Source organism: Arctopsyche grandis, chromosome 2 (genome assembly GCF_051622035.1).
Source record: "Arctopsyche grandis isolate Sample6627 chromosome 2, ASM5162203v2, whole genome shotgun sequence".
Taxonomy (NCBI): domain Eukaryota; kingdom Metazoa; phylum Arthropoda; class Insecta; order Trichoptera; family Hydropsychidae; genus Arctopsyche; species Arctopsyche grandis.
The window spans coordinates 27,454,132-27,467,658 of NC_135356.1; the positions used below are offsets into that span (position 1 = coordinate 27,454,132).

At 33.1% G+C, this 13,527-nt stretch overlaps 1 long non-coding RNA gene across 1 annotated transcript; it reads right to left on the reverse strand.

Moving 5' to 3' along the window:
- Positions 1-1,190: 1,190 nt before the first annotated feature.
- Positions 1,191-13,294, reverse strand: LOC143921909 (uncharacterized). The gene is made up of 5 exons (XR_013261521.1): positions 12,441-13,294; positions 11,940-12,362; positions 11,747-11,847; positions 1,958-2,180; positions 1,191-1,569 (listed from the first exon to the last, which is right to left on the reverse strand). It is a non-coding gene; the product is annotated as an uncharacterized LOC143921909 (long non-coding RNA).
- Positions 13,295-13,527: the final 233 nt, after the last annotated feature.

The following is a 13,527-nucleotide window of genomic DNA, read 5'->3' on the forward strand; positions in this document are numbered from 1 at the left end:
AATATTTTGAATAATTGATTAATTAATAGTTATGCATATTGCATGCTACATATCATTTAAACATTGAATTTTTCACAGCATCTAGATATTGTTGGATTAAATATGAGTATTAAGATAAACATCGATATAATTGATTAATTAAAATAGAACATTAACTTCAACATATTAGCGTTTGTTCCCCCAACTTGATAGAAACAAAATGATAGAATTTCACATTTTTATATTGTATGTAATATTTAGAGTAAAGAAAAAAATAGTATAATTTACATTTACTTAATATAAATACATTTAATGTATTTGGTAAAATTTAATGTGTATATATGTATATATACAGACATCAATTGTACAGAGATATTTTTATATAACCTTAATATTAGATTTTAAAATTTTTATAATTACCGCTTATTGGATTAACTCGCGTTGAAGAGTTGCAAATTAATCCATTTACGATCATTGTTTCCTAGACTACTGTTATCGTTTGTTATGTGTATGTATGTATGTGTATGGTTTTGATATTGAGATTTCATTTCGTTTCTGTCCTTGTTGTAATCGCAGAAACCTGAATGAATTTTTTAATAAAATTATGAATTGCCGCACCTTGTATTGTATAACATCAACTATATATAGTTTTATATTTATTCGATACAAATAAGATTCAAGCCGTTGTTCAATGGCAGACCATTTTGTGAGTTTATTTGCAGAGAGCAACGTCTCCTGAAGGCGACTCATCTAAGAAGGTTATAAATAATACAAGATTATTCAGAGGTGAAAGTCTGATCGCAGGACATCTTGTAAGTTACGGATCCTGCAAGCCCGGGCTGTGCTTTTAGTGTTTTTTAAGTGGCTGCACTTTATCGCCACTGTCCCGAGACTGGCCTAGTGTATGTATGTAATAGAGGTTTTATATGTTATACATAAGTTAAATCTTGCCACGGATTTAACTGGCATCTATGTTTTTCGTCTCGGCGCTCCTTGTCCAGAACCACCATGTCGCCATGGCAGTTGACTCATAGAGTCGTTCCCCTATCCGCAACCTGGGGATCCGTGCGGTTGTATGGAGCTATACCTCCAGGCGTCAACCATAAGTGTGTGTGTGTGTAAATCAAAACGAGAATAAATAAAATAAAATAAAGTGGAATCAAGTTAAATTAAATGTTTGACGTGTACTGAATAGAAATCTAAATATGTATGTATAAAATATATGTGACAATTATTTTATTGATTTTGGATTTTAATCAAATATATTAAAACACATCCAAGAAAATAAACACACAAAATAAGATCACGTAAAACAGGTATACAAAGTTGACCCCCGGCCGCAAAACGCATTTTTAATTGATTTAAATATGTGTACGTATTTTGGTTTTGAAAAATTGTGAATTAAAAGAAAGCTGAGAAGCCAAAAATCGTTATCAATGTGTCGGCTACTTCAACGCATTCTATGAAATGTACATACATTTACATACAATAAGGTCTCCCACTTATGAAAATAAGAAAAACTTTACATTTGTAGTTGTGTCATATGATGATATGGACTTCAGGATCCACAAGAAAGACGCATCAAATCGACTGAAACCAATTTTATTTCATTTTACGACATAAAACACTGAACATACACATTCAAAGCATGCACTTTGAAAGCGGGACATTGACTCACTTTCTTCGATAAATAGTGGATTTTGTAGCTGTGAAAAAAACTGTTTTCTCAACTAGATTACAGAGTATTGTGGACATATGTATGTATGTAAGTGATAACAGTTTGTGAATTAAGTCAAACATAAACATTGTTTTTGGAACTGAAAATTGGACTTCCGCCGCTCTCAAATATTATTGCCGCTCATATTTACAAATATTTATACATATAATATATACGTTTTATTGACTATTTGTATATAATTGTGTATTAAAATGTATAAAATTTGTCAATGTCCCATTTTCAATATAAAAGCTAGTCTACCTTGGCTGTCAAGAAGGCCTGGTTCGTTTCGTCTTTGGTCATCGGATGAATGTCGGCTCCAGCTCGTCGTTGTTAAGTGGAAGGGTCACCATCTTTTGATGGTGTCTCTGCTTGAATATGTTCGCAATGGGCACTGGGCTGTCCGTCTTGAGCATGTCGAATGTGCATATCTTGGAAGATTATGCACCTCGTCGGAAGTGATTCAGATCGAAAGATAACGCTCCTAAATACAACAAAATTTAATATTACCAATGGTAGAACAAAATTATACACATATGTATTAACAATAAATAAAAACGAATCGCAAGCAGAAATTTTCGCTGCAAATGCGCACCGCAAAAAAAAATGAAAATAAAACATTTCACTATAGCACTATACATACATATATGTGCATATGTATACCATTGTTTGTGATATCATCTGTTCATATTATGGCACTAGAATATCTTATATAATAATTGTCTGGGAGGAATTTTCGTATGTGTGTGTGTTTATAGTTCTGTTAACACATGTTCCGTAATAAAATTTAATTAATTTTTTTGAAAACAAAATCGTATTTTTTAAATTTATTCTCCTGTTAATATCGACCGATCAAATGGAGTGCACAAGTATCACTATATTAAGATCACTAGTGGATTATACTATGCCTTACTTAATATTTATTTATTTATTTATTTTATTAATTGAAAAATCAACAGACAGGATGTACAGAGATAGGTATAAAAAACACAAAAAGTAAATAAATAATATATGTAACACCCGAGTCCAATAATAGATTTTTACAAAAATGAAAAAGATAAATATAAGGAAAACAAATTAAAAAGTAAAGAATAAAGGCATGACAAAATATGTAGTACATTGCATAATTAAACTATAGTATTAAAATATTTGGAAAAGGTTATAAGATAGAATATAAGAAGAAATTGAAATTTACAAATATAAAAAACAAATGAAAAAGGTAAATACAAAATAAACAAATGAAATGGAAAGGAATGAAAGCTATAATATGATTAAATAGCACATTACATAACTAAACTAAAGTATAAAAATAATGGAAATATTGGAAAAATAGAATAGAAGAAAAAATGAATCAATCGGTCAAGATTCTCTTGATGTTAGACCTGAATTGATGTAGGGAAATACCAAACAGATCAACCTCATTCAGCTCTCCGTTAAACATACGATAAACGCGCTGCAGATAAAAATATTTTTGGGAATTAGTATTGAAAGGATCAAGTGAAAAGAGTGTAACGCGTCTAGGGTATCGAACTGGGATTCTGAAATTAACCTTATTCAGTAAATCAGAACAATCAAGGAAACCATTTATGAGCTTAAAGAAGAATATAGCATCAGAATGTCGTCGCCTGACAGAAAGATTGTTAAAAGAAAGGATTTTTAAAATGTCGGAAACAGTAGAATGGGTATAGGTAGGAAAAAGGTAGCGTAAGGATTTAATAAATTTAAGTTGAACTTTCTCAATACAATTAATATGGGATAAATAAAAAGGTGACCAGATAATTGAGGCAAATTCAAGGTGAGACCTTACAAAGGAAAAATAAAGTAATTTTAGTACATAAGGATCATTAAAGGGTTTTGTTGAGCGGAGTAGGAATCCAAGAGATTTAAATGCTTTGTTGGTAATAAAAGAAATATGTTCAGAGAAATCTAGTTTATTATTGAGTATTACACCAAGATCCTTAATAGAAGATGACGTGTTAAGGATTGAATGATTTAATTGATATTGATTAGTAATAATTGACTTATTTCTAGTGAAATTTAAAATAGAGCATTTTTCTAGATTAATAAAAAGATCATTATTTAAACAATATATAGAGAATCTATCTAGATCTTCTTGTATCTTATGACAATCGTCTATGGTGTATATAGGTTTGTAAATTTTTAAATCATCAGCGTAAAGAAGTATAAAGGAATGTTTGAAGATGTATGAGATATCATTAATATAGAGTAAAAAGAATAAGGGACCTAAATGCGACCCTTGTGGGACACCGGAAGGAATATGTCTAAGTGATGATCTAAAACCATTGAGAATTATGATTTGGTGACGATTTAGTATATACGAAGAGATCCAACGAAATAAATTTCCTCGGATTCCAAGGGACCAAAGTTTATTGAGTAAAAGGTTGTGATTGATTTTATCAAAAGCTTTAGAGAAATCCGTATAAACGACGTCTATTTGGATTCGTTTGTCCATATAAGATGTGAGAGTACTAGTGAAATTAAGCAGGTTAGTCTCTACCGATCTCCCCTTAAAAAAACCATGTTGTTCAGGTATAATGTAGTTTTTGAAATTGGAGAAAAGGAAATTATAGATAATTTTTTCAAAGATTTTACTAATGACAGATAGTTTAGATATAGGACGGTAATTCTCAATAAGATTCTTATCACCTTTTTTAAAAATAGGGGTGATGTAAGATAATTTCCAATAGTCAGGAAATTTACCGTTCGACATAGAAAGATTGAAAAGGATTGTTATGGGAAGAGATAATGGGACAGCACATTTAACAAGGAAAAAAGAAGGCAAACCATCACAACCCGCACCAAGATTAACATTGAGAGAGTTGATGTGACTGAGTACAGTAGATAAGTCAAAATGAAAAGTAGATAAGTTACAAGAAGAAGTATCTGTATTAGAGATAGAAAGGTTAATGGTAGAATCACTATTGAAAGTGGAGTCAAAATAGTCAGCAAAAATGGTACAGATTTCAGAACCATGTGAAGCCGACTTATTTCCATAATACATTACGGAAGGATATGAAGAGGAGGTATTTTTTTTTGAATTTATATATGACCAAAATGATTTGGGATTAGTTTTAATATTATTTTGAATAAGAGAAATATAATTTCTAAAGCAGATTAAAGAATATTTTTTAATTCGAGCTCTTAATAGTGAAAAACTTTGATAATCTAAGGGATTTGAATAAATTTTAAATTTTTTATGGAATTTGTTTTTTTCTTTTATATACATACATATGTATATTTTGATTACATATGATTCGATTATATTATAAAAGTTGAATATTTGAATGTTAAATAATTGATTAGTTAACTATCATGCACGCTTTAACACATAAATTAACATTGAAACATTCATTGTTTGCACATCATCTAGATATTGTTGAATTAAATTGTACCAAAAATGTACATATTCTGATTAAATATTTGGATTTATATATTTTTAGCAAATATTCCCAAGCCGTCGCAATGACCAAAAAAATCACAATACAATGAACCTAAATAATACAAAACACATATGTAAGTATGTACATTATACATATATATACACACAGGAGCATGCTACATAAATACATATAAATTGTATATATAATATAATTAAAATATATATAATTAAAAAAAATTGAAAAAAAGATCACATAATTTTGCAAATAAAGAGGAATGAATGCTGATCCGCAACTGAAACAGGGATACGGATACGGAACTGAAAAAGGCATCTGGATCTGGAACTGAAAATGGAATCTAGATCCGGTACTTAAAATAGGAATCCGGATCCGGAACTGAAAAAGGAATCCTGATCCGTAACTGAAAAAAGAATCCAGAATCGGAAACAGTATATATGCATATACAGGATTTTTCTTGATTCGTTATTATTAGTCACCGGAGCCCGAGGGGGCCGTGTATTGTTCAAAGGTTGTAAATGCATTGGTAAAGGTTTGCCGAACAATGGATAGCACTGTGACTATCCTACCTCTAGTTATTATATTCGTACATTTTGTTGGCAGTGTTTTAACAATGACGTAAATATGTGGAATCGAAACGACTATTATAATTATTGACTATTAGAATTGCGCTATTATATATATATATATATATATATATATATATATATATATATATATATATATATATATATATATATATATATATATATATATATATATATATATATATATATATATATATATATCATCATCATCATCATTTACAGCCATTCGCCATCCACTGCTGGATGAAGGCCTCTCCAACACGCTTCCACTCGTCTCTGTTTTGCGCAACACTCATCCATCTCATTCCGCACATTTTCCTAATTTCGTTCACCCATCTTCCTTGCGGTCTTCCTTTTACTCTTTTGCCTTCTCTCGGTTAACATTCAAGCACTTCTTTTGTCCACCTTTCGTCCATCCTCCTAGCTACGTGACCCGCCCATTGCCATTTCAGTCTCTTCACTCTATCCACTATGTCCACTACCCTTGTCATATTTCTCACCCACGTGTTCCGCTTTCTGTCTTTCCTCGTTATGCCAAGCATACAGCGTTCCATACTTCTTTGAGTGCATTGGATTTTATTTAGCATCTTGGCGTTCAGTGTCCAAGTTTCACATCCATACGTCATCACTGGCAAAACGCATTGATCAAAGATCCTTTTCTTCAGGCAGAGGGGCATTTTTGATTTAAAAACAGCATTCATCCGTCCAAATGCACTCCATCCTAATTTCATACGTCTCTTTATCTCTTCATTTTTACTACCAGACATGTCAATTATTTGACCTAAATATAAATAATTATTTACTACTTCTACTGGTTTATCATCTAAGGGGATGCTATCAGGCATGCAATAACTATTGAACATTAGTTTAGTCTTATCTACGTTAATTTTTAATCCTACTTTTCTACTCTCCCTGTCCAGCTGTGTTAGTCTGATAAGTAGGTCAGCTGAATCACGAGCTACTAAAACTATATCGTCTGCGAACCGAAGGTGACTCAAAAAGCGACCATTGATGCTTACTCCGGCTGTATCCCAATCCAAGTTCCTGAAAACTCCCTCAAGCACCGCATTGAATAACTTGGGCGAGATTGTATCTCCTTGTCTTACTCCTTTTCCTATGCTAAATCTATCTGTACCTGAGAAAATTTTAACCGAAGCTGTGGCATTCTTATATATTGCAGCTAACAGTCCCACATAGGGTTCCGGCACTCCCTGTGTTTGTAGAGCGTTAAGTACTGCATTATGACTAACTGTATCGAAGGCTTTCTCATAATCGACGAAACCTAGGCACAATGGCCGTTGATATTCGTTGGCGCGCTCGATTAGTTCGCCAACTACTTGGAGGTGGTCCATTGTGCTGAAATTTGCCCTAAACCCTGCCTGCTCTATAGGTTGGTTCTCGTCGAGGATATTCTTCAGCCTTTCTGTAATAACCTTCGTGAAGAGCTTGTAGACCGCTGAAAGTAAACTAATGGGTCGGTAGTTCTTGATATCGCTTTTGTCTCCTTTTTTGTATATTAAAATGATAGTTGCGTTATTCCATCCTTCTGGTATAGCTTGGTTCTGGATGCATTTGCTGAAAAGCCTAGCTAAGATATTAATTAGGGGGGGGCCGCCACATTTTAGTAAGTCAATGGGAATATTATCTTCTCCTGGGGTTTTACCGTTTTTTGCAGTTTTTAGCGCGGCCTCTACTTCGCTAGGCAATACTGCAGGAACCCTTTGGCCGTGTGTCGATTCCGGAGCGGGAAATTGACCGTTGTTGTTCTCGTAAAGTTTTGCATAGAACGTATAAACTCTGTCTATGATCTCTTCTCTATTCCTAATTATTACTCCGCTCTCTGATCTGATTGCGATCATTTGGTTTTTGCCTAAGAAAAGATCTTGTTTGCACTTTTTCAGACTACGGTTATTCTTAATGGTATTTTCTATTAGCTTGCTGTTAAAATCCCTGACATCCCTGACTATTCTCTTCTTAATTTCCTTATTTACTAGATTGTATTCTTGCTTATTATTATCCCTATCTAACTTCCTTTTATGCTTAATTAGATTTTTGGTTTCCTCTGAAATTTTACTTAGCTTAATCTGTTTCCTGAGTCCAACTAATTTCTTACCTGGTGAGGCTAGAACCGAACTAATTACAGTGTTCAATTCCTCGATGTCTGCTTCTGGGTTTAATTTCCCGTATCGATTTCCAAGTTCGAGTTCGAATTCCTTTTTCCTAGACCTTAGTTGAGCGAAATCTGGAGAGTTACTGCATCCTTTTATTAATTTCCTACGTTCGCAATTTATATTAATGGCCATCCTGGCACGGACTAATCTGTGATCGCTACCTATATCTACTTTACTTAAAACACTAACGTCTTTAACGGAGTGCAGGGCATTTGTTAGGATGAAATCGATTTCGTTTCTGTCTCCTTTAGGACTCTCCCAAGTCCACTTATTGTTGGTGTTTTTCCTGAAAAATGAATAAGTGATAAAGAGCCTGTTGTGTTCTGCGAATTCTATGAGGCGATCGCCTCTGTCGTTTCTTTGGCCGGTACCAAAATTGCCTACTGCTCTTTCTGTGTTTGCCTTTTGTCCTATTTTTGCGTTAAAGTCGCCCATTATTATTTTAAAGTGGTGGCGGCTATTATCGTATGCGCCCTGTAGTTTTTCGTAGAAGTCTTCTATTTCCTCGTCTGGGTGGCTAGATGTGGGGGCGTACACTTGGAAGATTTGACAAGTGTACCTGCTCGAGATTCTTAATACTACATAGCATATACGTTCCGATATGTCGTTTATTTCTATAATATTTCTTTCTATTCTCTTATTGATAAGAAACCCTACTCCTCCTATTCTACCATTTGGTAGCCCTCTCCAGTAGAGACAGTTACCACTTTTTAGGATTATTTGGTTTTCCTGTTTTCGTCTTACTTCGCTAAGTCCTACTAAATCCCATTTGATACTTTCTAATTCATTCTCTAATGCAAGCACACTTCCTTCACTCGATAACGTTCTTACATTGTACGTGGCTAAATACAGGTTTCTATTAGCTAAGCTATCATCCATCGTCACTCTTACCTTGTTGGAGGTTTGGATATTATTTTTCTCGCATTTATCCAAGATGTGTTGAGAAAAAGGCGGTACTTGAGAGAGATTTCCATTCAAGGAGTGAGTTCTTACCGCCATAGACTCTTCTCTGTGGTCAGCTTTGACAGATAGTCATCCTAGGTATCACTTGGATCACTTATGGGTTATTACATGCCATTTAACAGGGTTACTTTGTAAGTGAAAGTAGTTAGTTATGATAATAATAGATTAGCAATTGTTATACTACTTTTTTACAGATCTTTATCGTGAGACGCCTCTTTGGAGACAACGGATTTATATATGTGTGAGTGCGGTTTGCAATTTAATATTTTAATAATAAATTTAGTAAAGAATATAAAATTACACGAATTACTTTGATATAATTTAAATATGAAAAAGAACTGATAGACAGTTGGGAAACACTGTTTCTGCTTGTTATTAAATAAAGTTCGTTAAAAATTTTGCTGGAAGCAATTATGTGGAAGATTTATGTAGAAGACTGACGGGAAAGGACCTTATTTTTTTGTATTCAGGTAGGGAGATATTACGAATATACCCCGGCCGTATTGACTTTGCACAGATTTTAGACACAAAAAAAAAACTAATATGACAAAATTTTACGAATTCACTGATATAAATACGCTTTACGACCGATCTGCTGATTATTTTTACACTTAAATTATACTAGGATGCAATTAGTAAAATAAGTGAGTGGATGGTTAAGTTTTTAGATTTAATTTCGTGCAATAGCCGGGTTTAAGCGAGTAGTAGCAGGGAGAACGCAGAAGCACGTCTTCTCCGCATGACACGATAGACCGAACTCTATATATATATATATATATATATATATATATATATATATATATATATATATATATATATATATATATATATATATATATATATATATATATATATATATATATATATATATATATATATATATATATATATATATATATATATATATATATATATATATATATATATATATATATATGTATGATGATGATGATACATGATACATATGTATGTATGTATGTACAATGTATGTACATATGTATGTATGTATGTACATATGTATGTATGTATGTACAGGCAAAGGTAGTGAATAGAGTGAAGATATTGAATGTCAATAGGTGGGCCACGTGGCCAGAAAAATGGGCGAAATGTGAAAAAAAAATTCGGGTGTGACCAACCCATGACTTTATCTATATATTTGAGGAATATAAGAAGGTTACAAAACAAAATTCGATATTGAACTGATGACTATGATAGTGATACAAATTGAGCGCAAATATATGGAAACTTGCACAAAAGTTCTACTTCCGGTTGTCAGATTTTGTTCAATTTTTTTTTATTACCAAAAATCACTACCAGTATTATACTCATTAAATATCAAGAAAATAAAAATAATTTTACAGGTCAAAATAAAATAATGAAATAATGTTTTAAAAAAAAATACTACTTCCGGTTAACAAATTCTGACCAAAAGCCTACCAGCTCTAAGTTAGTACATAAAAAATAGAAATATAAATTTTCAGCTTAATACGTTCAGGGGTGTGGACAGAGTAGTGGGCACAACATTTTTGACCTTTTCACGAGGAAAAAAATCCCACTTCCGGTTTATTAAATTAAGTGATTTTTTTTTATTTTTTCTTAAAATCACTATTTTTATCATACACAATAAATATCAAGAAGCTTAAAATAATTTAAAAGGTCAAAATAAAACAATGAAAAAATAATGAAAAATTGTTTAAAAAAAAAAAACTACTTCCGGCTTACGAATTCTGACCAAAACCCTACCAGCTCCAAGTTAGTACATAAAGGATAGAAATATAAATTTTCAGCTTAATACGTTCAGGGGTGTGAACAGAGTAGTGGGCACAACATTTCCGACCTTTCTAAGAAAAAAAAATCCCACTTCCGGTTTATAAAATATAATAATTTTTTTTTATTTTCATCAAATTGATACAAGAATTATACTTGAATTTTTTTGTGACGAAAACACATGTTGAAGGGGTCGAAAAAAATAGTGGAAGAAAAATCGAACAAGAGTAAACTGCTACTTCCGGTTGACGGATGCTAACTTAATTTTATAATTAACTTGGTATTAAACTTAAACTTCTAGAAATGAAATTTCAGTTCAATAAACCAAAAGGTTTCTGAAAAAAACATAAAAAACTTCGATTCTCTAGAGTAAAAGTACTGCTTCCGGTTCAGATAGATATATTTAAAAAATATAATGTTATAAAAATTATTATTTGTATTATATTTAAAAAAAATTCAGTCCGATTCAGTTAGTGGTTTGGGAGATAATTGAATTCAAAAACTTAAAAAAAGAGGACACCTATAAGGCGAGGTACCATTTCCGGTCAACTTAAAAATTTGAAAAAAATTTACGTCGTGTCGATAAGAATTTCAGTTTCAGTTCGATAGGACTAACGGTGTTAAAAATATCCCCAAAATACACACCCACACAGACGCACACACACACACACACACACACACATTTTTTCTAGATCATGAAAACGTGATCAGTGATCGATTCTGAGTTCGAATCAGTCAAAATCTCGAGTTCGAATTTTCGCATGATCACAAAACTTCATCTATTGTTACTACGTACATAGATAAAGTAAAAATTGCTAGAATGGTATCTGATGGGATTGAATGCAAAAGGGTAAAAGTTAGAACGCGGGATGATGTTTGGGGTGAGATGGATGAGAGTTGCGCAAAACAGAGACAAGTGGAAGCGTGTTGGAGGGACCTTCATCCCGCAGTGGATGGTGGATGGCTGTAAATGATGATGATGATGATACAATGTAAATGTGTATTAAAAAAACATATTCGAAGCGAACGAATCATAAGCAAAAAATTTCGCTGCAAATGCGCACCGCAGATCATTTTGAAGTCGCCGCAACACGCATACGTACGTATGTACAATGTAAAAATAGGGATAGAAAATGTATATCCTACCTAGAATATCCTCGCTGGAATCTTTGCGAGATATCGTGATCTTATCCTCGGCAACTCGGATGCTGTGCTTCGGCAGTCTTCTTTCTGGTGCTTTCAACCAGCTAGAAGGAAAATTATTACATCATGAAAACTGACAAAATCAACTTACATACATATGTAGTACATCAATTTTGATTATAAGAATAAATCGTACCTTTAACGTTTATATCAAACATTTTCTCTCCAGTGAAGAAAGCATCGCCTTCAAGAACGATATCGTCCTTATTCCATATCTTCTTCAGGCACGCCCAATTCAGGCGCCAGCCTTCTCCCAATTTCAGACAATTTCTACAACTGTCCAGTTTTTAATGTTCTGAAACCAGGACAGGCTATCTTAACTTCACGAACTGTTCTCGGGACACTTAAGTTTAAAATGCACAAGTCTTACGTTGATTTTATTAAATCTGCCACTAAACACGATTTCGATTGGAGACTTGAATTATACATATTACTTATGACTTAGTTACTTATTAACACTTTTACTATTCTATTTTTATCTTTTAATTTCACCAAAATATGACCGGCGTCATTTATCAATAGCGTTTTACGTCTACTTCTTTTCTGTACTGCAGTCTCTCTAAAATTTTTACGCACATTATATTAATCATGCTTGCTCTGTAAATATTCGATTGCAAAACATTATATTTTCAGGAACCTTTATTAAGCTTCTTTGATGTTTTGGCGTATTTCTGTGTATACTTCCCAATTTAAATCTGGTTTTTTATACTGAAATCTTAGACCTTTTATTTTTGGGTGTTGTTAAATATTTCATTTCAATATTTACCATTTCAGTCTTGAAATCATCCCACCATTATTTAGATGTTCATTTTCATATATAGAGTTTCCTCTTTAGGAGCATGTACATATGTATGTAATAGTCACAGCAAGATCTTTTTTCTTGGCTTAATTCTACCAGTCGATTCCCTTCTTCGTTTCTGCTACCCAAACTTTTTTTTTCAGTATATCTTTCAGTAAAACTCATGAATTATGAAAGCTACTTCGTGACATTTTTGGCAAATTGTTCGTAAAAACTTTCTTATCTAAAAGACGCCGGAATCTCAATATCGTGATCTTATTGAGGGTCATATTTTCAAAGAAATGTTTGGGATATATACATATATACATAAATACTCCAGTGGCATCCCTAAGAGCCGGGCTCAACTCGCGAACAACTTCGTTGAGGGCGATCACTAGTCACCGGAGCCTGAGGGGGCCGTGTATTGTTCAAAGGTTGTAAATGCATTGTTAAAGGTTTGCCGAACAATGGATAGCACTGTGACTTTCCTACCTCTAGCGATCACACCCGTCAACTTGTGTGTCGCGCGACTATTCGGCCGACAAAGTTGCACGGTGCGGCCCGGCCCTACGCCTTCTGGTTGGATCTCTCTTTGTCTGATTCCTCCTCCTATATCTGTCTGGATTGGTTAATCCTTCGAACAGAATAGTTATAGGAATCATTGGAATACGCAAGCCTCCTCACCACGACAAGGTGGAGATCCGTCGAGGAGGATAATTATTTATTTATTTATTAATAACAGAAACACACAATGTTACAATTTTTTTTAAAAACATGTTTCTAAATATTTATTTATCTATTATAAATTAGCCCCGATCATAGGTGTTGGCCAAACCGAATCCTTGGAATACACAAACCACGACAAGGTGGAGATCCGTACGAGGAGGATATTCTGCTACCCAGCTATTTCCGCGTGGACAATATTTTGGAATATGCAAACAGAATG